Genomic DNA, 24,995 nt, shown 5'->3' with positions numbered 1-24,995 from the left:
TTGAAGGAGCTGTGAACCATAGCTTTAATGTCAAAGAAAAACAATCTTTCCCAGTGCCTGAGGATTAGTTTCTTAGTTAAATTAACCATAGGTTTTGTTGGTTTAATCTCTCCTTTTGAACATGCAGTCACATTACTGGTAGATATGTCCCCCAATATACAAATGAGGCAGTTGGATAATTCATCTTTTTTTTTCTCCCCAGGATATTATTTCACAAATGTATAGGAATAAATTTAAGCACAATGTTAAATAATATGAAGGACAACCTAAGAATTATTACTTTAGAATTTCCTTTCAAAAAAGGAAATTAAAAGTTATATGCTGAAAATATAGCTAAATCTGCAAGTAGTAAATAAATCTGTAGATTTATAAATTATATTACTTGTAGTAAATTGTGGTGATTTGGGGCATCTGTCTCTGTACAACTTATTAATTCTGGTTGATTTTATGAAATTGCTATATCATTGAATGCCTCAGTGTATGTGGAATGAGATATCTGTTATCAGGGATGGTGCTGTCCCTTTCCCAGGGTGGGGAAAGTGCAGAACCATTAACCTGAAAACCAACCATTCAGATGGCAGGACCTTAGGATAATATGCTTGCTGAAGCATAAGGGAACCAGCTCGATCCAGTTGGCCTGCAAGAAGGAGGAATAGGAGCCTGGAAACAGGGTAATAATAAGACTGATGCATAGGTGCTGTACAAGCACTTTAAAAACACAGAGGGACACAGAGAGAAACAAATGGGTAGGTTTCCTGAGTGAGAGGACCTGTTGACTACAGGACTTGCAAAAGTTGAAGGAAGCTGACCTCAGAGGTCAGAGACAGACTCATGATTCAGAGGAGAAGCCATGATCTGAAAAAGTTCAGCCCAGTGGAGGGCATCTGGAAGCCTAATAGGACATTGACTCAAATCCCAAGGAATTTTCAAGATTGGTGAGCGAACTGTGCCATGGAATGGCACATGTTTGTTGCTTCACCCGTGCTGTCTAAAGAAAAGAGTAATTAGTTTAGAAATCCTTTTGCAAAGTCTGTCTATTTGTGTCAACTGTTACCTGTAAACCAGAGGACCAATAAGATGGAGCTCTAGGAGAGTCAGGGCAGGTGTGGGGAGGAGTCAGCACTGGATCTGGGGGAACTAGGACAACTTCTGAGGAAAAGTATCAGACGAGCCCCTGGACCAAGAAGTGCTCCAGCAAATCTAGAGACAGTGTCTGAATCCTACCCAGTAATTAAGGGGAACTTAAAAGCACATGGACCCAGAATGAGGGCCCAAACACAGCAGCCTGGTGAATGAGCAAAAGTGGGAGTTTGATGAGGACTATGACAATTATATTATATATATATTTTATTATGTATTTTCTATCCTTGTTCTACTGGATGGTTCCTGAGCTTCTAGTATACTCATGATTTTATGTGAGCATTTATTTTAGTAGTGAACCATTTATTTTGACCTATTGCCCTCATTCCCTCCTCCCGCACTCCCCCCCCCCCCACACACACACCATAGAGTTTGCAAACAACTATAAGAGAAAAATGCCTGTTAAGTACTGAAAACTGCTCAGTGCTTGTGACACAGTGCTAGGAGCCTAGAACTGACCAACACTCTGGTCACTAAGGTACAAGTTATCCCTCCCAGGTCCCTTCTTCTCACCCTCCCCTATGGACTTCATTGGCAGATGGGGGCTCAATAGCCTAGTTAGGGGGCTGATGAGCTAATCAGAGCAATCAACCCATCATCCAGGAACAATTAAAGGACAGGAAGGAAGTGCAAGGGAAAAGGCTGGCAGGGAATCAGGAGAAACAGGATCTCAAGATGAGATCTTTCGCTCTTCCTCCCCAGACTGTGGGCTAAGGGAGAGTTTACTTCCAATTGTATGTTGCTGCACAAGGCTGTACCAGTGGACTGGTAGAAGGGATCCAAGAAATAACACTCTAGTGCATATAAACTTGGATGGGTCCAACCTGTTTGGAGTGGTCTAAGGGATGAAGACAAGAGCCTGTTACCGTGCTGTACAAAACATAGGGAAAGATGTAGTCTCTGCCAAAAGGAATTCAAATCTAATTGACAGTATCGGAGGAATATATCCAGATACACAATAACCAGTATTGCTATGACACTTTTCTAAAGGGACCACACATGTAGTTTATGGGAGTTCCACAGATTCATTATTCAAATACGCGGCATTTTCTCAAAGAGACCACAGCTCTTTACCATTCACTTGCTCCTTCAGAACCATGTATGTGAAAAGTTAGACTTCAAGAGGTATAAATACAACCATCCTGCAAATCCCTTTGGACAATGGTGTGTGAAGGGATGAGTGTTGCAATGTAGAGGCCACTCAAGAGAATCTGCCGCCTCAGGCAACACTTCAGTGTGCTGCCCCAGAGGCTATGCAAATGTGGCCTGGCCACCTGGCAATCATTATGGAGGGATGTTTGGACCAAGTCTGCTGCTCTAGGCAGCTGCCCAGCTTGGCTATAGTTGGAAAGACATCTGCCCAGAAGGTGGCATGAATTGAACTCAATCAGATCTCCAAAGGGTTTGGCCTCTCAGTCTCTCTTGCTAAACCTTAATGGTGACCTCAGCAATATTAAAGCAGAATACATTATCAAATGAATGGACTATGTGATAGTCAGAAGTGTTAATCTATTGATACCATGAGGTCACCATCAAGGTTTTATGCAACACAATAAACTGGAAGAAGGTGGCATATGGATTCTTTTCAGTGTGTGTTGGAAGTGAAAGTGAATGCTGTGGTGGAGTGTGTTGTCAAAAACATTGTAGGCAATGTGAAGGTGACAAGGAATTCTGGAGACTTTCCCCTTAACTTTTTGTTTCAATACTTTCAAAGATTGTGTAGGTGGAGTAGGTTGAAACGTAACCTTAGTCGTCACTAAAAATGTGTGTGCGTGCACTAATAATCTTACTTGCATTTTTACCATGCACAGAGGTCTAGCTTTGATTGTGAATAATGAAGAACCAGCCTCACCTACTTCCCTTTCTATCCTATCCCCTGGTGGAACACCATGCACTCTTAGGAGAAAATGGAGGGGGCAGTCCATGCAGTCCCCCTTCCCCATGATGGTGCCATAAAAGGTCATATTTGGGGTGTTTATACCTTACCTACACTAGGCCCCTGAATCAGAGCCAGGAATCATATGTCTGTAAATAGTGCACTGATAGACAAGTGAGGAAATAAACAACAGGAAGGGCAGGATTGACATTGGATGTGAATTATGGGTATATGAGTATGCACTTATTCACTTAATGCATGCACATGTCTAGGTGGGACCAAGGGAATTATCATGTACCAATAGTTCACTAATTTCAAATTTAATTCAAGGTATATTTTTTGTAGAGCACAGGCTTCCAACATCAGAAAAATCTATATAATCTGCACTCTCCTTTCTTAAATAAATGCACAGTAAATTTGGCAATATTTAAAAGGACAACCTAGTTAGTCCATGCTGAATACAAATAGAAATTCAAGGTGCAGATCCTGGAAGGACTTATGTCTGTGCTTAACAGTAAGCACAAGTTGTCCCCCTGGATTCAATGGAACTACTCATGTCCTTAAACTTCTATGTAAATCTTTGCAGGATTGGGGTCCATAGAAGTTACTTATGACTGATCTTATAATACAATTGTAAAGAAATTAAAAACTATACCAGTACTTTAAAGGGTTACCAATTTTATTGCTGATTTAGTATACAAATTAATTTTAAATTTCCTTTGGGAGTAGATCTTTATGGGCAAGCAATATACCCCTTTCAAAGGGGGTTTACAGTGAAAACATTGATAGACTTTTTACTGTAGTCCTACATTTTGTGTTCCTGTGAAGTATTTGGATTATATGGTCATTTGTACAATTATTCTTGTATATTATTCTTGTAACTAAGAAGAGGGAAGCATTATCTCCTGTAAATGTAAACAAACTTGTTCAGCGATTGGCTGACGAAGACGTAGGACTGAATGGACTTGTAGGCTCTGAAGTTTCACATTGTTTTGTTTTTGAGTGCAGTTATGTAACCAAAAAAATCTACATTTGTAAGTTGCACTTTCAGGACAAAGACTGCACTACCATACTTATATGAAGTGAATTGAAAAATACTATTTCTTTTGTTTATCATTTTTACCGTGAAAATATTTATAATAAAAAATATACTTTGCTTTCAATTACAACACAGAATACAATATATATGAAAATGTAGAAAAAACATTCAAAATATTTAATACATTTTAATTGCTATTGTATTGTTTAACAATGTGATTAAAACTGCAATTTATCATGATTCATTTTTAAAATTGTGATTTTTTTTTTTAGTTAATCACGTGAGTTAACTAAAATTAATTGACAGCCCTAATATATAAACTTCTATGGTAAAGACAGAGATGAGAAGCAGACCAGTTGAAGGTCTGTGGGTGATGATAAGAAACAGGGGTGACATCACAGTAGGGATCTATTATAGACCCCCAAATCAAGAGGAGATAGATGAGGCATTTCTAGAACAAAACATAAGATCTGGTAGTAATGGGGGGGTATTAGCTATCCAGACATCTGTTGCAAAGGTTATATGGCAAAACACAATATGTCCAGTAAATTCTTGGAATGTTTTGGGGAAAACTTCTTGTTTCAGAATGTGGAGGAAGTAACCAGCGAGGCTCCCATTGTAGACCTGATTGTGACAAACAGGAAGGAATTGGTTGTGAATCTAAAGGTGGAAGGCAACATGGAAGAATGTGATCGTGAAATGATAGATTTCATGATTCTAAAGAAAAGAAGGAGTTAGAGCAGCAGAATAAGGACAGTGGACTTAAAAAATATATACTTTAACCGACTCAGGGAACAGGTAGGTGAGGTCTGATGAGGAAAAAAAAAAATCTAAATAAGAGGATTTCAGGAGAGTTGGCAATTTCTCAGAGACAATAGTAAAGACATAACTGCAGATTATCATAATATGAAGGAAATATAGCAAGAATAGTCAGAGGCAAGTAGGGCTGAATCAGGAGCACTTTAATTACCTGACAAAAATTAGCATAAGTGGAAACATGTACAAATTGCCAAGGAGTACAAAAGAATAGCACAAGCACGTAGGGTCAAAATCAGAAAGACAAAGGCACAAAATGAGCTATACTTTGCAAGAGACATGAAAGGCAAAAAAAAAAAAGGTTCTGTAAATGCATTAAGAACAAGAGAAAGGTGCAGAAAAGTATAGGCCCATTATTTATTGAGGAAGGAAAGCTAATAATGGATGACACCTGGAGGGCTGAGGTATTTAATGCTTATTTTGCTTCAGTCTTAAAGGGATTTAAATAACTGGCAAGCTATGTCAGTTCAGGAATTGTGATTTCTAAACTGAATTGATAAGAGTTTTTTTTTAAATGTTACCTTAACTTTGCAGTTGACTAGCATTCAGCGGGGGTGGGAAGGGTTGTGTGGAGGTACAATCCATAAACAATTTACCCTTTTATAGTACACTTAAGAATACTGACTGGAATTTCAAAGGATCGCAATGTACGGCTATGTCTACACTTCAGACTTTATAGTGGCACAGCTGTATTGCTGCAGCTGTGTCGCTGTAAGGTCTCCAGTTTAGCCACAGAAAACTCTCCTGTCAGCATAATTAAACCACACCGAACAAGAAGTAGTAGCTATGTCAGCGGGAGAGCGTCGCCTGTTGACATAGCACTGTCCACACCAAACGCTTTTGTCAGTGAAACTTATGTCTTTCAGGGTGATTTTTTTTTTCATACTCCTGGCCGACAAAGGATTTACTGGCAAGAGTGCTAGTGTAGATGTCACCTATGAGTTTGAACTCTCAGACCTCATAAGTAAAGCTGGGGGAACTTTTTCTCTCAACTTTTTTTGCCGAAAAGTGCAGATTCAATTGACCAAAACATTACCTGAATTTGGATTTAATTTGCCAAATTCTTTCAGTCAAAATAAAAATTCATTTTGTTTCAACATTTTTGAAACAAAATGTTTTGATTTTTCAATTTGAAATAACATTTTTGTTTCAAAATTTACTTCAATTTTGCAGGAAAAAAAAGTAAAACCTCAACAATAAAAAAAAAATTGACTGAAAACAATTTTTGGTTCAACTTTTGGTTCAACCACTGTTCTGAAAAAAATCAGTTATACTTAGAGCTCTATTTGAAAGTAGATAAGACACAATGGGGAAAGAATAAACTGTGACTAGATTCAGTATATGAATTAAGGATTATGAAATACACATGGGAGAGAGAACTGACTTCAGCTGAGATGTGATCTATTCCATTGCAGCAACTGAGCAAAAATTTTGACAGGCTTGATCACAACTGACAGGGAGGAAAAGCTACTGAAAAGGTTTGTGGATTTTTTAATAGAAGATCTTGTCTCTTATAAATTAAATTATCTTGTGTACAGCCCTTTGATGCCCAATTATTGACCAGAAAATCTGTCATAGTAACCTTTTTTCCTGGCACAGAAATACTTCTCATAATTCAGAGCATTTCCTTCTATTTTCTGATAAGACAGACTGAAGCAATTCACTAAGCTGCTTTGGTCATGTCATGACAGCAAGGTTCAGCAGGACAGTGTAGTTGGAGGGGTGAGAGGTTACGCCATATATTCCATGCCTCCAAGTCAAAGTACAACCACCTACAGAAAAGTGATGGTAAAAATGGCAGGGGCTTGTAGGTGAATTCCCAATTAAAGAACCTAAACCAAGGTTTATTGCTGACTAAAAAAATATGTGCACCCCTCTTCTATCTAACTTATTCTCTGTTAGTTTGTATCGCCAGCCCCTTGAGGATTAGGTGCCTAACAATTAATTTCATTAGCATTCCTTCAAGGAGCACCTGAGAATCCACTGTTCTTTGTTAGCCAGTTGGGGTAGGTTTTTAATCAGACTCTCTGTTTGTTCTTTTTACCTCATTGCAAATTTTGGGCTCATATTTAATCTAATGGCATATAGTGCACCAAACCCTGGATATTACAGAGAAAATAAAAAGTTGTTTGTATAGACTATGTGATGCTTATATAAATACAAATGATATCTGATGTTACCTATGTTTAGTTCTCACATTGTCACCTGGAGAGTGTAGGGGTCACTGAACACATTATACCCCTCCAGGATGTTCTGTCAAGCCTAATCTGTTGCATTATGGGGTGGAATGGCTGCAAGGTTCGAGTGTCTGACACCATCCAGTTGTCATGTTTTAGGACTTCCTGTTTTCTTTAGGTCAAAGTCAAAGATAATTCTCCAAGGGAAGTTGGTAGGCATTTGGCATAGATGACCATGTCACCTTAGTGTGTTGGGTGACTGCTTGAGAGTGCAAGCGGTTTTGTTAGAAAATGGATCTCTTATTTCAACTTAAATGCATACAGTGTAATGGTTTTGATCATTCTGAGATGCTTCATCTGAATGGTGTCCAACGTCTTTTAATCTTGACAATGAGGGGCCATGTTTCAGTACAATAGGTCAGAATACTGAGCACCAAACCATTATATATCCTCATCTTGTCTACTTACTTATCAGGGTGTTTGGTTTTTAAAAGACATTCTTGATGAGTCATCCCATTTCTGATGATGCTTTTGCAGTGTGGGCTTCAAGTTTTTTCTCAATGCTGCTTATGTTATCCTACTGAAGTCTTTGCTTCTCTTCAGTTATAAATGATACAACTCCAAAAGCAAGCTCCTTTCCTGGAGAGGAGGAAAAGGTTGGAAATCTGCTATGCATATTTCACTACAGTATTACTCCCATTAAGCAGATGGGGGAAATGGAGACTCATACATGTAGTATAATTTACCCGAGGTCATGCAGCACGTCTGTGAGAGAAGTGCATGCAAAATCTAGTTTTCCCAACATTCAGTCGTGTAGCCTTGCCATTAAAGTATCCTTCACTTTCCTTCCCATGGGCTGTTCCAACCTTTCCATATTTTGTGTATCTCTTCAGTGCTCTAGGCAGGTCTGCCAATGTTTCCTAGTGTCTGGGGAGAATATGAACAAAGCACTGTAGGGCAACTCCAATTTAGGGAAGCCCCCAAGCACATATGAAATAGTTAGACAAACTATCCAGAATCCAGCAGACAAAACAATATAACTGGCTAGCCTACTTATGTGAGAAAATCAGCAAAGGAAGAAGGGTGGGGGGGAGAGGAGAGAACACTGTGGGAGTCAAAGAGATGGAGTTATAATTAAAGGTCAAATTAAGGAGTCAAAGAGATGGAGCTATAATTAAAGGTCCACTCGGTAAGGGCCAGTTTAGATGTGGAGAGGAGAATACTAAAACTTTATAGCAAATCTCCAAACAATGCCCTGGGTCTGCAACACTGAAGTCAATGAGAGCCTTGAAATTGACATCAGTGGGTTTGGGATCTCATTGAGATTTATCCATCACTAGTTGAAATGAGTCACTGTACAATGATAACAGTAGGAGGAATACCAGCACATGGCAAGGAGATAATTCAACGATAACATGTATTACACCTTCCATTATCACACTCTGAGCCAGGGCCTCAGTGTGTAAAATCAGCACAGCCCTGCTGAAGTCAATGAAGCTAAGCTGATTTACACAAGCTGAGGATTTGTCCTACTGTTTAGAAAACATGATAAATACATTGTCCCTGTTCTGCCCTCTTTTGAGTCTGGTCTTGTGTTGATCATGGGAGTGGGGAGACCTCACAGGATCTCATCCCCATCAGCGCACAAGGCAGATAATTTGGCTGCTTAGTGCTGGGGAGTGCAAGCAAGCAAATGCGGATAATACTGCTTGCAGTGCTCTATCCCCCCAGAAGAAAATGGATCTAGGTAGGACTATGACACTGCCCTTTGCCATCCTTCATTGTTCCTATGCACCAGCAAGTAGAAGGAGGGTGTTTTGCTAGATGGCTGAGTTTTAAAGAGATCATAAATGACACTGCCTAGTTTGGTGCTCCCAGAGATGAGGAAGCATTGTTCTTTACACAGTCCTAATACCTCCTTCCAGAATGCTCCTTTGCTCAGTGTTCTTCCCAGTCCTCCTCCTTTTATTCTGTTGGGTACTGAGAGCTATACTGTAGTCCTAATGATGCTATATTTATTGTTCTCTGTTTGCAAATTTTTGCTTCACTCTCTGAATGGAGATAGTAGCTAGGAACAAAACTGTTTGGACAGGTAACGATTATATGTAGTTATGTCTTGTAGCTGTCTACTCTAGTTTAAAACACATCTAAGTAAAGTCTTACACTTTGCTATGACTGTCTCTTTCCCTCAGATTTTCATGTATTCATAGATTTTTAAGGCCAGAAGGGACCACTGTGATTATCTAGTCTGACCTCCTGTATAACACAGGCCATAGTTTATCTAAATAATGCCAAGAGCATATCTTTTAGAAAAACATACAATCTTAAAAATTGCCAGTTATGAAGAATCCACCACAATCCTTAGTAAATTGTTGCAAGGGGTAATTTATTCTGTGTTAAAAATGTATGCTGTATTTCTAGGGTGAATTTGTCTTGTTTCCATTTCCTGACATTGGATCATGTGACACCTTTCTCTGCTACATTGAATAGCTCATTACCAAATATTTGTTCCCCATGTAGGTACTTATGGACTGTAATCAAGTCACCCCTTAACCTGCACTTTGATAAGCTAAATAGATTCCCAAAGAGACAGGAAGATTTTATTGTGAAAAGACATAGCAGCACATGGAGAAGGAAGGCCAGAATAAGAGAACAGATGGCATGTTGTGATCGTCCCAATCTATATGAGGGCTGAACGACTGATCAATCAAGGTGAAATAGATAGAGTTCCCAGAGTCTATTACTATAAGCCATTTTCTCTAATCCTTTAATCATTCTCATGGCTATACTCTGAACCGACTCCAATTTATCAACATCCTCCTTGAATTATGGACATCAGAACTGGACACAGTATTTCAGCAGCATCCACACCAGTGCCAAATACAGAGCTAAAATCCTACTTATGATTCCTCTATTTATTCATCCAAGGATTGCACTAACCCTTTTAGCCATAGCATTGCACAGAGAGCTTATGTTCAAATGATTATCCACCATGACCCCCAAATCTCTTTCAATGACACTGCCTTCCAGGATAGAGTCCCCCATCATGACCCCACTAAAAATACACTCATAATGATTCCCCACTTACAATTACAGGTTGAGGTCTATCAGTTAGCAATCTTTAGATCCATTTCACATGTGCCATGTTAATGTTATATCATTGTAGTTTTTTTATTAAAAATATCATGCACTAGCAAGTTCAATGCCTTATAGAAATCCATGTGTATTACATCAGCATTGTCTTTTATCAACCAAACTCGTAATCTCGTCAAAAGAAATCAAGTTAATTTGACAGGATCTATTTTTCATAAACCAATTTTGATTGGCATTTATCATATTATCTTCCCTTAATATTATAATACCCTCCTTTAATTCTTTATTACTTGAGTCGTGTATGAGCCACTCCAATATCTTGCATGGGATCAAAGTCAGACTGAAAGACCTATAATTTCTTGGGTCATCCCATTTATCCTTTTAGTTTCTTTCCAATCTTCTGGAATTTATTCAATGTTCCAGGATTTATTTAAAGTCAGTATTAACAATCCCACAAGATTGTTAGGGAGCTCTTTTACAACTCTTGGATGGAAATTATCTGGACCTGCAGATTTCAAAATGTCTAACATTAGAGCTGCTGTTTAACATCCTCCTGAGATACTAGTGGAACGGATGCAGTGTTATTATATGATTTGATTACATCATCTGTGTCCTTAATTCTGCCGGATCTAGATTTTTTTTCTTGTGTCCCTTTGCTTGCAGGTTCAATATTCTACAATTCCTAGCTTCTGATTGATATCCATTACTATCAAATTCCCGTCTTCCATTTGTGTTGTGTGTATGTGTGTGTATATGTATATGTATATATATATATAAATAATGTATTTATTTAGATATAGCTATAATTAACAAAGTATTTAAAACATTCTATACATATTAATTTATAGCTGCCTTCACTTTCCTTCTAACACAGCTGTTTTTAACCAATACAGCCTTCTTTCCGGATTGTGCAATTGTGGTTTTTTGAGCACCTAGTACGTTGTTCTTAAACAATTCCCAATTATCACCTCACTTTTTTTCTGATTAAATTCTTCCTACCAGCTGATTTGGCTCATAATTGTTTTCAGCTTTGTGAAATTGGTCTCTATAAAGCACCAAGTGTGTGTGTGTGTGTGTGTTTGTGTGTGTATATGTAATATTTCTGGTCTGGACTTTATTCTGTTTTCACATTATAAATGTTATCAACCCATGATCACAGTTCCTGCTCTGCCTTGGTGGGTCCTGTGCTTATTGGCATATTTGCTCACCTTGGAGCTTCACGGCAGCCCTCAGCTTGGCCATTTTTCTGAATTCACAGTCCAGGTTGACTCTTCCTGTGTCTGACCAGGAGTTGGGAGGATTTGGGGGTAACCTGGGCCCACCCTCTACTCCGGGTTCCAGCCCAGGGCCCTGTGGAATGCAGCTGTCTGGAGTGCCTCGTGGAACAGCTGTGCGACAGCTACAACTCCCTGGGCTACTTCCCCATGGCCTCCTCCAACACCTTCTTTATTCTCACCATAGGACCTTCCTCCTGGTGTCTGATAATGCTTGTATCCTCAGTCCTCCAACAGTCCACGTTCTCACTCTCAGACAGTGATCCACCACCTGATGCCATGGCCGCCAAGACCACCATGGAGCCAGCATCTAGCATTATTGGGAGCCCCCTCCCTCACCCCTTAACCCTTGACTCTGCTCAGGAGGCACTTTCCTTTAGCTGCTTGCCTCCTGCACCCCAGAGCCTTACCTCTGCCCCTGCCCCCACCCCTGCCCCTGCCCAAAGTCCCTCCTCCTGTAATGTTAATGCCGCCCCTGGGGTTATTTCCTTTCCGCCTTTTGCAGATTCCCCCCACGGAGCAGTCTTTGCACTTTCTAGCCGTGACCCATTAGGAGTGGCAATTTTTCCCCTGCCATCCCCCTCCACCCCAAGGCATGAAATGAATTTAATAACCCCAGCCTGTCAGACGCCCCGTCGGTGGTCCGCACCCTGTCTACCTGCCTTAGCGGACCACGAGGCTGTATTAAGAGTCCCATCAGGGAATACCTCGGGAATTGTAACCCCACCCCCCCATGAGCTGCGGCATGCGCTACGGAAGTTCCTAGAACACACCCGTGGCGCCCGCGACAGAGCACAGCTGGCTCTTCAGCTATGGGGGGACTTTGATCAAATCCTCCAGGCCACAAGGGCCCTTATAAAGGAAGGCAGGGGGCAAGGAAGGCGAGGTGCTGCGGCCTACGAGCGAGCCCGCAGCTTCCGACACGATCTACTCACCCACGGGATGGGTCATGGGTTGCTGCGCAACCCGCCGGGGGCCCTGAATCCCCCCGCCAATACGAGGCCCCCACCCCCCCAGCCCTCCGCATGACGCCTCTTATTATTGCGACCCTGAATACCAGGGGCTGTAGGATGGCTCTCCGCAGGTCCCAGGTGCTCTCTTACCTTCGGGAAGGGAGGTACTCTGTAGTTTTCCTGCAGGAGACCCATACGGACCCGGCCGCCGAGGACAGGTGGCGGCTGGAGTGGGGGGACAGGGTATACTTTAGCCACTTCGCGACCTGGCAAGCTGGAGTGGCGACCCTGTTCTCCCCCAACCTACGGCCTGAGGTGCTGGGGGTCAACGAGGCCGTGCCAGGCCACCTGCTGCACCTTCGAGTCTGTATGGAAGGGCTCGTGGTTAATCTTGTCAACATCTATGCCCCGCAAATGAGCTCCAGGCGGCCACAATTTTATCTGCAGGTGTCCGACTTTCTCGGCACCCTGGATTCGCACGAGTGCCTGGTCCTGGGAGGGGACTTTAACACCACCCTCGAGGAACGGGATCGCTCAGGGGCCGAACCGAGTCCGGCCGCTGCAAATATTCTCCAAGGGATAGTTGACCATCACTCCCTAGTGGACGTCTGGCGTGACCATCACCCAGATGACACCTCCACGTTCACCTTTGTTAGGGTGGAGGCCCATCGGTCACACCACTCTCGGTTGGACCGTATTTACTTATCCCGTTTCCATCTTTCACAGGCCCACTCCTCCGCCATTCGGCCGGCCCCATTCTCCGATCATCATTTAGTCACCGTAACGGTCTCCCTCCATGCAGAGAGACCGGGGCCGGCCTATTGGCACTTTAATAACAGCCTGTTGGAGGACGAGAGCTTTGTGATGTCCTTCCGGGAGTTTTGGCTGGCCTGGCGAGAGCAGTGGCGTGCCTTTCCCTCGGTGCGGCGATGGTGGGATCTCGGGAAGGTGCGCGCCAAGCTCTTCTGCCGTGACTACACACGGGGCACCAGCCGACGGCGAAATGCGGCGATAGAGCAGTTGGAACGGGAGGTCTTAAAGATGGAGAGGCGCCTGGCCGCCTATCCCGAGGACCCATCCCTCTGCGGAGCGTGCCGGGAGAAGCGGGAGGAGCTCCGGGCCCTCGAGGACCACTGGGCCCGAGGTGCCTTCGTTCGGTCCCACATCCGCCTCCTTCGGGAGATGGACCGCGGCTCCCGCTTCTTCTATGCCCTGGAGAAAACGAGGGGGGGCAAGAAACACGTCACCTGCCTTCTTGCGGAAGACGGCACCCCCCTCACGGATCCGGAGGAGATGTGTGGGAGGGCCCGTGACTTCTACACAAGCCTTTTCTCCCCGGACCCAACCGATCCTGACGCTTGCGAGGTGCTCTGGGAGGAACTCCCCACGGTCAGCGTGGGCGACCGAGACCGACTAGAGTTGCCTCTCACCCTGGCTGAGTTCTCGGAAGCCCTCCGTCGCATGCCCACCAATAAATCTCCGGGCATGGACGGGCTGACCGTGGAGTTTTACCGCGCGTTCTCGGACATTCTCGGCCCAGACCTAGTCACCGTCTGGGCTGAGTCCTTGCAGAACGGGGTCCTCCCTCTGTCATGCAGGCGAGCGGTGCTCGCTTTGCTGCCGAAGAAGGGGGACTTCCGCGATCTACGAAACTGGCAAAATCGTAGCGAAAGCAATCTCGCTGCGGCTAGGGTCCGTGATGGCGGACGTGGTCCACCCAGACCAGACCTATACTGTCCCGGGTTGCAGCATTTTCGACAACCTCTTTCTAGTCCGAGACCTTTTGGAACTCGGGCGGAGAGATGGTCTGTCGTTCTCCCTCCTGTCTCTTGATCAGGAAAAGGCGTTCGATAGAGTAGACCATGGGTACCTCCTGAGCACTCTGCAGGCGTTTGGATTCGGACCTCAGTTTGTGAGTTTTCTCCGGGTGCTGTATGCCTCCACGGAGTGTTTGGTTAGGCTCAACTGGACCCTGACTGAACCGGTCAGCTTCAGGCGAGGAGTGCGGCAGGGGTGCCCCCTCTTGGGCCAGTTGTACGCTCTGGCGATCGAGCCTTTCCTCTGTCTCCTCCGCAGGAGGATGACAGGGTTGGTGCTGCGGGAGCCGGAGCTGCGGCTGGTCCTGTCGGCGTACGCCGATGACGTACTCCTCGTGGTCCAGGACCCGGGAGACTTGGCGCGAGTGGAGGCATGCCAAGCCATCTATTCGGCAGCCTCCTCCGCCCGAGTCAACTGGGTCAAGAGCTCTGGCTTGGTGGTGGGGGACTGGCGGCAGGTAAGCTCCCTCCCACCCGCGCTTCAGACCATCCGGTGGAGTGCGGGTCCACTGCTCTATCTCGGCGTTTACCTTTCCGCCACGCATCCTTCCCTGCCGGAGAACTGGCAAAATTTAGAGGGCGGGGTGATAGAGCGGATCCGGAGATGGACGAGGCTACTCCGATGTCTCTCCCTCCGAGGGAGAGCACTGGTGCTTAACCAACTAGTCCTGTCCACGCTCTGGTTCCGGCTCAACAACCTGGCCCCGGCCCCGGGTTTCCTGACCCACCTCTGGAGATTGATTCTAGAGTTCTTTTGGTCAGGAATGCACTGGGCCCCTGTTGGAGTTCTTCATTTACCCCTGAAGGAAGGAGGGCAGGGCCTGAAGTGTCTGCACACTCAGGTCCGCGTTTTCCGCCTTCAGGACCTGCAGAGACTCCTTTATAGTGTAGGTAGTTCGACGTGGAGCATATTGGCGCATGCCTTCCTGCGCCGCTTCCAAGGGCTCCGATACGACTGGCAACTCTTTTATCTTTGTCCGAGAGGTTTTCCGCGAGACTTCTCCGGGCTGCCGGTCTTCTACCAGGACCTCCTCCGGACCTGGAAACTGTTTTCAACGACCAGGTCCATGGCGGCCACTGTGGGAGCAGATCTCCTCACGGAGCCCCTGCTACACAACCCCCAGCTCCCTGTGCAGGTGGCGGAATCCCGCTCGGTGCGCCAGAGTTTGGTCCTGGCGGAAGTCACGAGAGTGAGAGACCTCCTGGACTATGACTGGGGAGACTGGCTGGATCCCCTGACGCTCGCTCGGCGCATGGAGCTCTCCAGACCTCGTACCCCCCAGCGCATACTTCAGGAGGTGAAGGCCGCCTTGACGCCTGCTGTTCGGGCTTATCTCAACTGAGCCCTGCGCGAGGGCGCACCCCGCCCACCCTCTACCCCAGGCCCGCCGGACCTTTCCATTGGGCCCCTACCCCATAGATCCCAACAAACCCCTCACCCTCTCACTGCAAGCCGGCTGCATGAACTGCAGCCGGTCAGCTTCCAAATCGCGCCACGGAAATATTTATACACACTCACACTTCACACCCTTCACGCCCACACCCTGGTGTCCCGCCCTGATACAAAGTGGCGGGACCTCCTGCCACCTTTGGAGGGTGAGCAACCTCGGTGGGCCAGCCTGTATTTCACCTTGGTCCCGAGGCCCGTCGGGGACATTAGTTGGCAGCTCTTTCACGGAGCTTTGAGCACGGGCGTGTTTTTGACACGGGTCACCCCCATCCCGGATATTTGCCCTTTTTGCAACGTGAGGGAAACCCTGGCGCATGTATATTTAGAGTGTGTCAGATTGCAGCCCCTTTTCCGGCTCCTCATGAATATTTTATTACACTTTTGGCTACACTTTTCCCCTCATCTTTTTATCTACACTCTCCCCATCTGTGGCCCCACAAAATCGCGAGATCTCCTGGTTAACCTCCTCCTAGCCCTAGCTAAAACAGCCATTTATAAAACCAGAGAGGGGAGGTTGGCTAATGAAGTGTCCTGTGATTGTAGGGCTGTTTTCCGATCCTCAGTACATTCACGTATCCGGGCGGAGTTCCTCTGGGCGGCGTCCACCAACTCCCTTGACGCCTTCAAGGAGTGGTGGGCGCTGTCCGAGGTTCTCTGCTCGATGACCCTGTCCAGTTCCCTCCGTCTGACCCTTTGATTGAGGGGAAGAGCGAGAGACCCCAGCCCCAGCCATTGCCGCTGTGGATACCATCATCACTGTCACCTAGGAGGAGTCCTATAATATGTGGGTGTAATCCCCCCCACCCCCAAACCGCCCACCCCACAGCCGTGCCCATCTTGTCGGGCACTCTCAGGAGAGGAATAATCGGTGACACTGGGTGTGGCACTAGGTAACTCGAGGGGGTGGAAGACCACTAGTGTCGAGGAAGCCCCCCCGCTCTAGGCCACCAGGTAACTCAGGAGGGTGGAAGACCACAAGTGTCGAGGAAACCCTCCCGCTCTGGGCCCAGGCTAGCCTGAACACTTCTCCCTCCTGAAGGTGCTGTGTTATACCTTCTGTTTGCTTTTGTTTTGTTGCATAGTTTTGCTTTACCCTCTTTCGTGATTCTTTTAAGTGTTACACAAATAAAATTCTTTTCTGCTTTAAAAAAAAAATCTCTCCTAAAGCCCCCTGGCCTAGGCTTTTCTTACTTTTTGACCCTGCTTCAGTTCCCCCCTCGACCGGGCCAGATGCTTTTTCTTCATTTTTTTTTTTTTTTTTTTTGCTGTTGTTCTTTGCTGTCGTTCGAGTGCTGGTCGGCTGTCAGCTTGCTGCCAGCCCCCCCACGCCTGCCCTCGGACGCTGCTACTGCTCCAACTGAAACCCCCCCGAGGGGGGGAGGACTGCCGCCCCGCTCCCCAGAGGAGGGGAGTGGACGCCCCCAGACCCAGCCGTTTGCTGTTCGTTTGTGGACCTGTAATTAACCGACAAGTTATATTTTTCTTCTTATCTACTTGGCATTTTTGGAATGCTCCACAAAGCCCAGGAGAGAAGACAGCTGACAGAGGACTCGCCCAGGGAAGCTACAAATCATCGTGGAGGGGGCCATAAGACTGAGTAACTTTTGAACTGTACTCTTGTGTGGTGGGAGTTTGACTGTGTCTTAACTGTGTTTGTAGGGGCACGGGGGCGTGGCACAGAGCTGCCCCCCGATCTATCGATGCCCCCCCCCAACACTACTACAACTGTCACGGCCCCCCTGCCATCCGTCCCTGCTGGCAACTTGCCATCTGCCTCTGTATTTAGCTGCTTGCTCTGAATTCCGCCGTCCGGACCGGAAACAACAACCAACCAAATGAAACTCTTTGGACAAACGCGCATGGGTCCACGTCCCCCCCCCAGACTGCCCACCCCACAGTTTGCCCCTACTACCTAACCCCAACTCCTGTTCCCTCCCCCTGTCCAGTCCGACCCATTTTCCCCCACCCCCCGCCTGCAGCCCAACAGGGAAATGTGATTAATCTGCTTCCCCCTCTCCCCTCCTCCTTCTGGTGTCTCCCTGTCTCTCCCTGTTCACAATGGCGGGGAATGAGAGGGGTGAGGCCCCCCTAACAACCTCAGCTGTCCCCCACCTACCCCCCTGCCCAACCCCCAAGCCTCCCCCCCATCACTGCTGCCAAAACACCTGCCACCACCACCGCTGGGGCATCGGCAGCAGGAGGCACCGGGCAACTACTGCCGCTGCTAAGCCCGCCGCTGCTAAGCCCACCGCCCCCCCCCAGATTCTAGGAGAGCTCCCCCAGTTGGCCGGAAAGGCCAGGGTGTGAAGAAGGGAAAGGGCCCCGCTACAACCACCAGGCCCTCCATGGTAGTGGCTGCCCCCACCGCTGTGGCCTCGTCATCGACCATGGCATCCCTCCCCGCTGTTCCCTCCACCAGCTCTGCGAGCGTCCCTCCCCCTGCCCCCAAGGCATATGCCTGGGCGGTAGCAGCACCCCCCGCCTGCCGCCTCATCATCTCGCCCACCCACCGCCTCCGCTACCATCAATAGTGGGCGGGGCCCCTTCCCCACCATGACTAGGAAGCACGGCGTCCATTGCCTCCTGGTGCCTGCCTCACCCCATGTGGAGACATACGTGCAGGCATTGGTGAGGGTGGTAGGACCCACGGCTATTGTGGTGGCCTCCAAAATGTACGGGAAGGTCGTCTTTTTCTTAGCATCAGAGGCTGCCACCCAGGGGGCGGTGGAGAAGGGCCTGGCGGTGGGGGGTGGTGTTCGTGCCCCTGGAACCGCTAGAGGACCTGGGCGTCCGCCTAGTCCTGACCTCCGTCCCTCCTTTTCTACCCAATGTCACCCTGTTACCCGCTCTCTCCACTCTGAGGAAACCTGTTTCTGTCATCAGCCCTCTCCCGTTGGGCTGCAAGGACCCCACCCTCCGTCACCTCCTTTCGTTCCGCCGGCAAGTGAAGCTTCTACCACCTCTGGCGGCACGTGACGGAGAGGTGCTCGAGGGATCCTTCCTAGTCCCCTACCAGGGAGCCCACTATCGGGTCTTTTACTCCATGGGAGAGGCCCGGTGCTACCTCTGTCGATCAGCGGGGCATGTCCGAAGAGACTGCCCCTTGGCCCAGCGAGGAGGGGCACCTGAGACCCCCGAGACCCGGCAGGACATCGGCTCCGTCGTTGCTGATGCCCCTGGCCGCCCGGCACCTGAAACCACCTCTCCTCCTGCTCGATCCACCGCTGCTCCCATCCGGGCCCAAGAGACTCCTCCCCGACAATGCCCAGACGAGCGAGGGAGTCCCACCCTTGCTGTTAACAATCCGGCAGAGCCTATGGAGGAGGGTGCAGCAAAGATATTACCGGGCATAGGAGAGTGCCCGCCCCAAGGAGACCCCCCCCATGCTGCCTCCCCATTACCCCCCCGAGCCGCTGAACCATCGCCTCCGCCCCCCCGAAACGACCCCTGCTAACCAGCCCCCAGACGATACTATGGAGGGCTGGACCCTAGTCCAGAGGAAGCGAGGCAAGCGGAAGGCTCGAGCTCAGCTGCACCCATCCGATGCGGAGGCCCCCCGGAAGACCAGGAAGGGAGGCACTGACACTGAGCCTTCCGCTATGCTCACGAGTGAGATCCATCTGCCAGTGTTGGGAGGGGAAGACAAAATAGCATTGGAAGGTAGGATCCCCCCTCCATGGGAGACCCTCCCCTCTGAGACCCCTGAGGAAGCTCCTTCTGCCCGAATATCACCCGAACCCCCCGCGAACCCTGAAGCGACCGTTGAGGCGGGCGCCAGAGGAGAGACCCCCGGGGTGGTGGAAGGCGACCTCTTCTCCATGTATGAGGAAATCGAGGCCGTAGGTTTGACCCCGGTCACCCAGGGAGAGGATGACCTACTGCCGGCTGGCCTCAATCTGGGCAACCTCACCCCAGTCCCCCTTTCCCCATGCTCCCTCCCCTAACCGCCTTCCTGGGCGGGCACCCTACAGAAGGTGGTCCACCACCTGATGCCATGGCTGCCAAATCCACCACAGAGCCTGTGCCTAGCATCACTGGGAGCCCCCCCTGGCCTTAACCCTTGAATCTTCTCAGGAGGTGCCACCTTTCAGCTACTTGCCTCCTGAAGCCCAGAGCCTCGCCTCTGCCCCCGCCCCCACCCCCGTCCCTGCCCAATCCACCTCTTCCTGCAATGCTATTGCTGCCCCTGGGGTTATTTCTTTCCCATTTTTTGTGGATTCCCCCCAAGGAGCAGCCTTTGCATTTTCCTGATGCGACCCATTAGGAGCTACAATTAGGAGCTCCGCCATCCCCTTCTACCACAAGCCTTGAGATGGACCTAATAACTTTAGCCTGTCAGATGCTCCGTCGGTGGTCCGCACCCTGCCTGCCCGCCTCAGCGGACCACGAGGCTGCACCAAGAACCCCACTAGGGAATAACCAGGAAATCGCAACCCCACCCCCCCATGAGCTGCGAAAAGCATTGCAGGAGTTTTTAGAAGACATCCGTGGCTCCCGCAACAGGGTACAGCTGGCTCTCCAGTTATGCGGGGACTTTGATCAACTCCTCCAGGCCACAAGGGCCCTTATAAAGGAGGGTAGAGGGAAAGGAAGGCACGGGGCCGTGGCCTACGGGTGGGCCTGCAGCTTCCGTGATGATTTACTCACTTACGGGATGGGTCACGGATTGTTGCGTGACACACCAGGGGCCGCAAACACCCCCGCCAACAAGGAACCCCCACCCCTCAGCCCTCCGCATGATGCCTCCCATTATCGCAACTTTGAACACCAGGGGCAGTAGGATGGCTCTCCGCAGGTCCCAGGTGCTCTCTTACCTTCGGGAAGGGGGGTACTCTGTGGTTTTCCTGCAGGAGACCCATACAGATCCGACCGCTGAGGACAGCTGGCGGCTGGAGTGGGGGGACGGGGTCTACTTTAGCCACTTCACAATTCGACAAGCTGGAGTGGCAACCCTGTTCTCCCCCAGCCTAAGGCCTGAGGTGCTAGGGGTCACTAAGGCCATGCCGGGCCACCTGCTGCATCTCCGAGTCCGTATGGAGGGGGTTGTGGTCAACCTCATTTACATCTATGCCCCGACAACGAGCCCGAAGCGGCCGCAATTCTATCAGCGGGTGTCTAACTTCCTCGGCACCCTAGATTCTCACGAGTGCCTAGTCCTGGGAGAGGACTTTAACACCACCCTCGAGGAACGGGACCGCTCAGGGGCCGAGATGAGCCTGGCCGCCGCGAACATTCTCCGAGGAATAGTTGAACATCACTCCCTAGTGGACGGCTGGCGTGACCATCACCCAGATGACACCTCCACGTTCACCTTTGTCTGGGTGGAGGCCCATCGGTCACACCACTCTCGGTTGGACCGTATTTATTTATCCCGTTTCCATCTTTCACAGGCCCACTCCTCCAACATTCGGCCGGCCCCATTTTCCGACCATCATCTAGCCACCATAACAGCCTCCCTCCGTGCAGAGAGGCCAGGGCCGGCCTAATGGCATTTTAACAACAGCCTGTTGGAGGATGAGGGCTTCGTGACATCCTTCCAGGAGTTTTGGCTGGCCTGGCGAGAGCAGTGGCATGCCTTTCCCTTGGTGCGGCGATGGTGGGATCTAGGGAAGGTGCGCGCCAAGCTCTTCTGCCGTGACTACACTCGGGGCACCAGCCAATGGAGAAATGCAGCGACAGAGCAGTTGGAACGGGAGGTCTTAGAGATGGAGAGGCATCTGGCCGCCAGCCCCAAGGACCCGTTCCTCTGCGGAGCGTGCTGGAAGAAGCGGGAGGAGCTCTAGGCCCTCGAGGACCATCGGGCCCGAGGTGCCTTTGTTTGATCCCGCATCCGCCTCCTTCGGGAGATGGATCGGGGCTCCCATTTCTTCTATGCCCAGGAGAAAATGAGGGGGGCCAAGAAACACGTCACCTGACTTCTAGCAGAAGACGACACCCCCCTCACGGATCCAGTGGAGATGTGTGGGAGGGCCCGCGACTTCTACACAAGCCTTTTCTCCTCGGATCCGACCAATCCTGGCGCTTTCAGGGTGCTCTGGGAGGAACTCCCCATGGTCAGCGTGTGCGACCGAGACCGACTAGAGCTGCCTCTCACCCTGGCCGAGTTCTCGGAAGCCCTCCGTCGCATGCCCACCAATAAATCTCCGGGCATGGACGGGCTGACCGTGGAGTTCTACCGCGCGTTCTGGGACATCTTTGGCCCAGACCTAGCCACTGTCTGGGCCGAGTCTTTTCAGGGCGGGGTCTTCCCTCTTTTTTGTGCAGGCGAGCGGTGCTCGCCTTGTTGCCAAAGAAGGGGAACCTCCGCGATTTATGAAACTGGCGTCCCGTCTCGCTCCTTAGCACGGATTACAAAATCATAGCGAAAGCAATCTCGCTGCGGCTAGGGTCCGTGATGGCGGACGTGATCCACCCAGACCAGACCTACACTGTCCCGGGCCACAGCATTTTTGACAACCTATTTCTAGTCTGTGACCTTTTGGAACTCGGGCATAGAGACGGTCTGTCATTCGCCCTCCTGTCTCTTGATCAAGAGAAGGCGTTCGATAGAATGGACTATGGATACCTCCTGGGCACTCTGCAGGCGTTTGGATTCAGACCTCAGTTTGTGAGTTTTCTCCAGGTGCTGTACGCTTCCGCGGAGTGTCTGGTTAGGCTCAACTGGATCCTGACCGAACCGGTCAGGTTCGGGCGAGGAGTGCGCAGGGGTGCCCCCTCTTGGGCCAGCTGTACGCTCTGGCGATTGAGCCCTTCCTCTGTCTCCTCCTCAGGAGGTTGACAGGGTTGGTGCTGCGGGAGCCGGAGCTGCGGCTGGTCCTGTCGACGTACGCCAGTGATGTGCTCCTCGTGGTCCAGGACCTGGGTGACTTGCTTCTATCCATCTATTCGGAAGCCTCCTCCGCCCGAGTCAAGTGGGTCAAGATCTCTGGCTTGGCGGTGAGAGACTGGCTGCGGGTGAGCTCCCTCCCACCCGCGCTTCAGACCATCCGGTGGAGCGCGGGTCCACTACTTTACCTAGGCGTTTACCTTTCTGCCATGCACCCTTCTCTGCTGGAGAACTGGCAAAATTTAGAAGGTGGGGTGATAGAGTGGCTCCGGAAATGGACGAGGCTACTCCGATGTCTCTCCCTCCGAGGGAGAGCACTGGTGTTTAACCAACTAGTCCTGTCCACGCTCTGGTACCAGCTCAACACCATGGTCCCGGCCCCGGGTTTCCTGACCAACCTCCGGACATCGATTCTAGAGTTCTTTTGATCAGGAAGGCACTGGGCCCCTGTTGGGGTTCTTCATCTACTCCTGAAGGAAGGAGGGCAGGGCCTGAAGTGTCTGCACACTCAGGTCCGTGTCTTCCGCCTCCAGGCCCTGCAGAGGCTCCTTTATAGTGCAGGTAGTTCGACGTGGAGCATATTGGCGCACGCCTTCCTGCGCCGCTTCCAAGGGCTCTGATACAAGGCAGCTCTTTTATCTCTGTCCAAGATGTTTTCCGCGAGACCTGTCTGGGCTGCTGGTCTTCTACCAGGACCTCCTCCAGACCTGGAAACTGTTTTCAACAACCAAGACTCTGGCGGTCACCGTGGGAGCAGATCTCCTCGCGGAGCCCCTGCTACACAACCCCCAGCTCCGTGTGCAGGTGGCGGAGTCCCGCTCAGTGCGCCAGAGTTTGGTCCTGGCGGAAGTCAAAAGAGTCTGAGACCTCCTGGACTACGACCAGAGAGACTGGCTGGATCCCCTGACGCTCGCTCAGCGCATGGGGCTCTCCAGACCTCGTACCCCCCGCGCGTACTTCAGGATGTGAAGGCCGCCTTGACACCCTCTACCCCAGGACCGTCGGACCTTTCAATTGGCCAATTGACCTCCTGCCACCTTTGGAGGGTGAGCAACCACGGTGGGCCAGCCTGTATTCCACCTTGGTCCCGAGGCCCGTCGGGGACATCAGTTGGCAGCTCCTTCACGGAGCTGTGAGCATGGGCGTGTTTTTGACATGGTTCACCCCCATCCCGGATACTTGCCCTTTTTGCAATGTGAGGGAAACCCTGGCGCACGTATATTTAGAGTGTGCCAGGCTGCAGCCCCTTTTCCGGTTCCTCACGAATATTTTATTATGCTTTTGGCTACACTTTTCCCCTCGCCTTTTTATCTACACACTCCCCATCTGTGGCCCCACAAAATCGTGAGATCTCCTGGTTAACCTCCTCCTAGCCCTAGCTAAAACAGCCATTTATAAAACCAAAGAGTGGAGGTTGGCTAATGAAGCGTCCTGCGATTGTAGGGCCGTTCATTCAGTGAATCCTCAGTACATTCACGTATCCGGGCTGAGTTTCTCTGGGCGGCATCCACTGACTCCCTTGACGCCTTCGAGGAGCGGTGGGCACTGTCCGGTTCCCTCCGTCTGACCCTTTGATTGAGGGGAAGAGCGAGAGACCCCAGCCCCAGCTGTTGCCGCTGTGGATACCATCATCACTGTCACCTAGGAGGGGTCCTATCACACATGGGTGTATGTTCCCCCCACCCCCAAACTGCCCACCCCTCAGCCATGCCCATCTTGTTGGGCACTCTCAGGAGAGGAATAATTGGTGACACTGGGCGTGGCACTAGGTAACTCGAGGGGGTGGAAGACCATGATTCTCGAGGAAGCCCCCCCGCTCTAGGCCACCAGGTAACTCAGGAGGGTGGAGGACCACGAGTGTCGAGGAAGCCCCCCGCTCTTGGCCCAGGCTAGCTTAAACACTTCTCCCTCCTGAAGCCTGCTGTGTTATACCTTGTGTTTGCTTTTGTTTTGTTGCATAGTTTTGCTTTATCCTTTTTGGTGAATCTTTGTAAGTGTTACACAACTAAAATTTTTTTTTCTGCTTAAAAAAAAAAATTACTCTCCTATAGCCATCTGGCCTGACCCTGTCACAGTACCTAAACTATCATTAATTTTTAGTTTTGTGAACAGTTCCTTTTTAGCTTTCAAGACGAGGTCTCATGTAGGATTTCGATTTAGGAAATTATCACTAATATTTAGAAATTCCAAGGATGTTTTAGTATTGGTAGTGTTAGACCCCCAATAGATACCAGACACAGTGTTAGTATATAATACTCTACATGCTCTTTATTGATTACAAAACAAACCTTACTCACTCCACATTCACTCCCCAAACATACTATACCAGAGTCCAAAGGTCAGAATGGTCTCAATGGCAAGTTGAGATTCCTTCCAATCGTAATATCATAAGATGCAGAGAGCCGGCAAAAACCACATCTATATCCACAGAGGGCTCTGAATCAATAAACAACTCTGATTTGCAGAAGTCCTAGGTAACCATTTATAGTCTATTCTGTCATGTCAACATTTCTTTGCCTTTGTTTACTAGGCCT

Source organism: Caretta caretta, chromosome 2 (genome assembly GCF_965140235.1).
Source record: "Caretta caretta isolate rCarCar2 chromosome 2, rCarCar1.hap1, whole genome shotgun sequence".
Taxonomy (NCBI): domain Eukaryota; kingdom Metazoa; phylum Chordata; order Testudines; family Cheloniidae; genus Caretta; species Caretta caretta.
The sequence above is the reverse complement of the archived record's forward strand: the minus strand, read 5'-3'. Positions refer to the sequence as shown.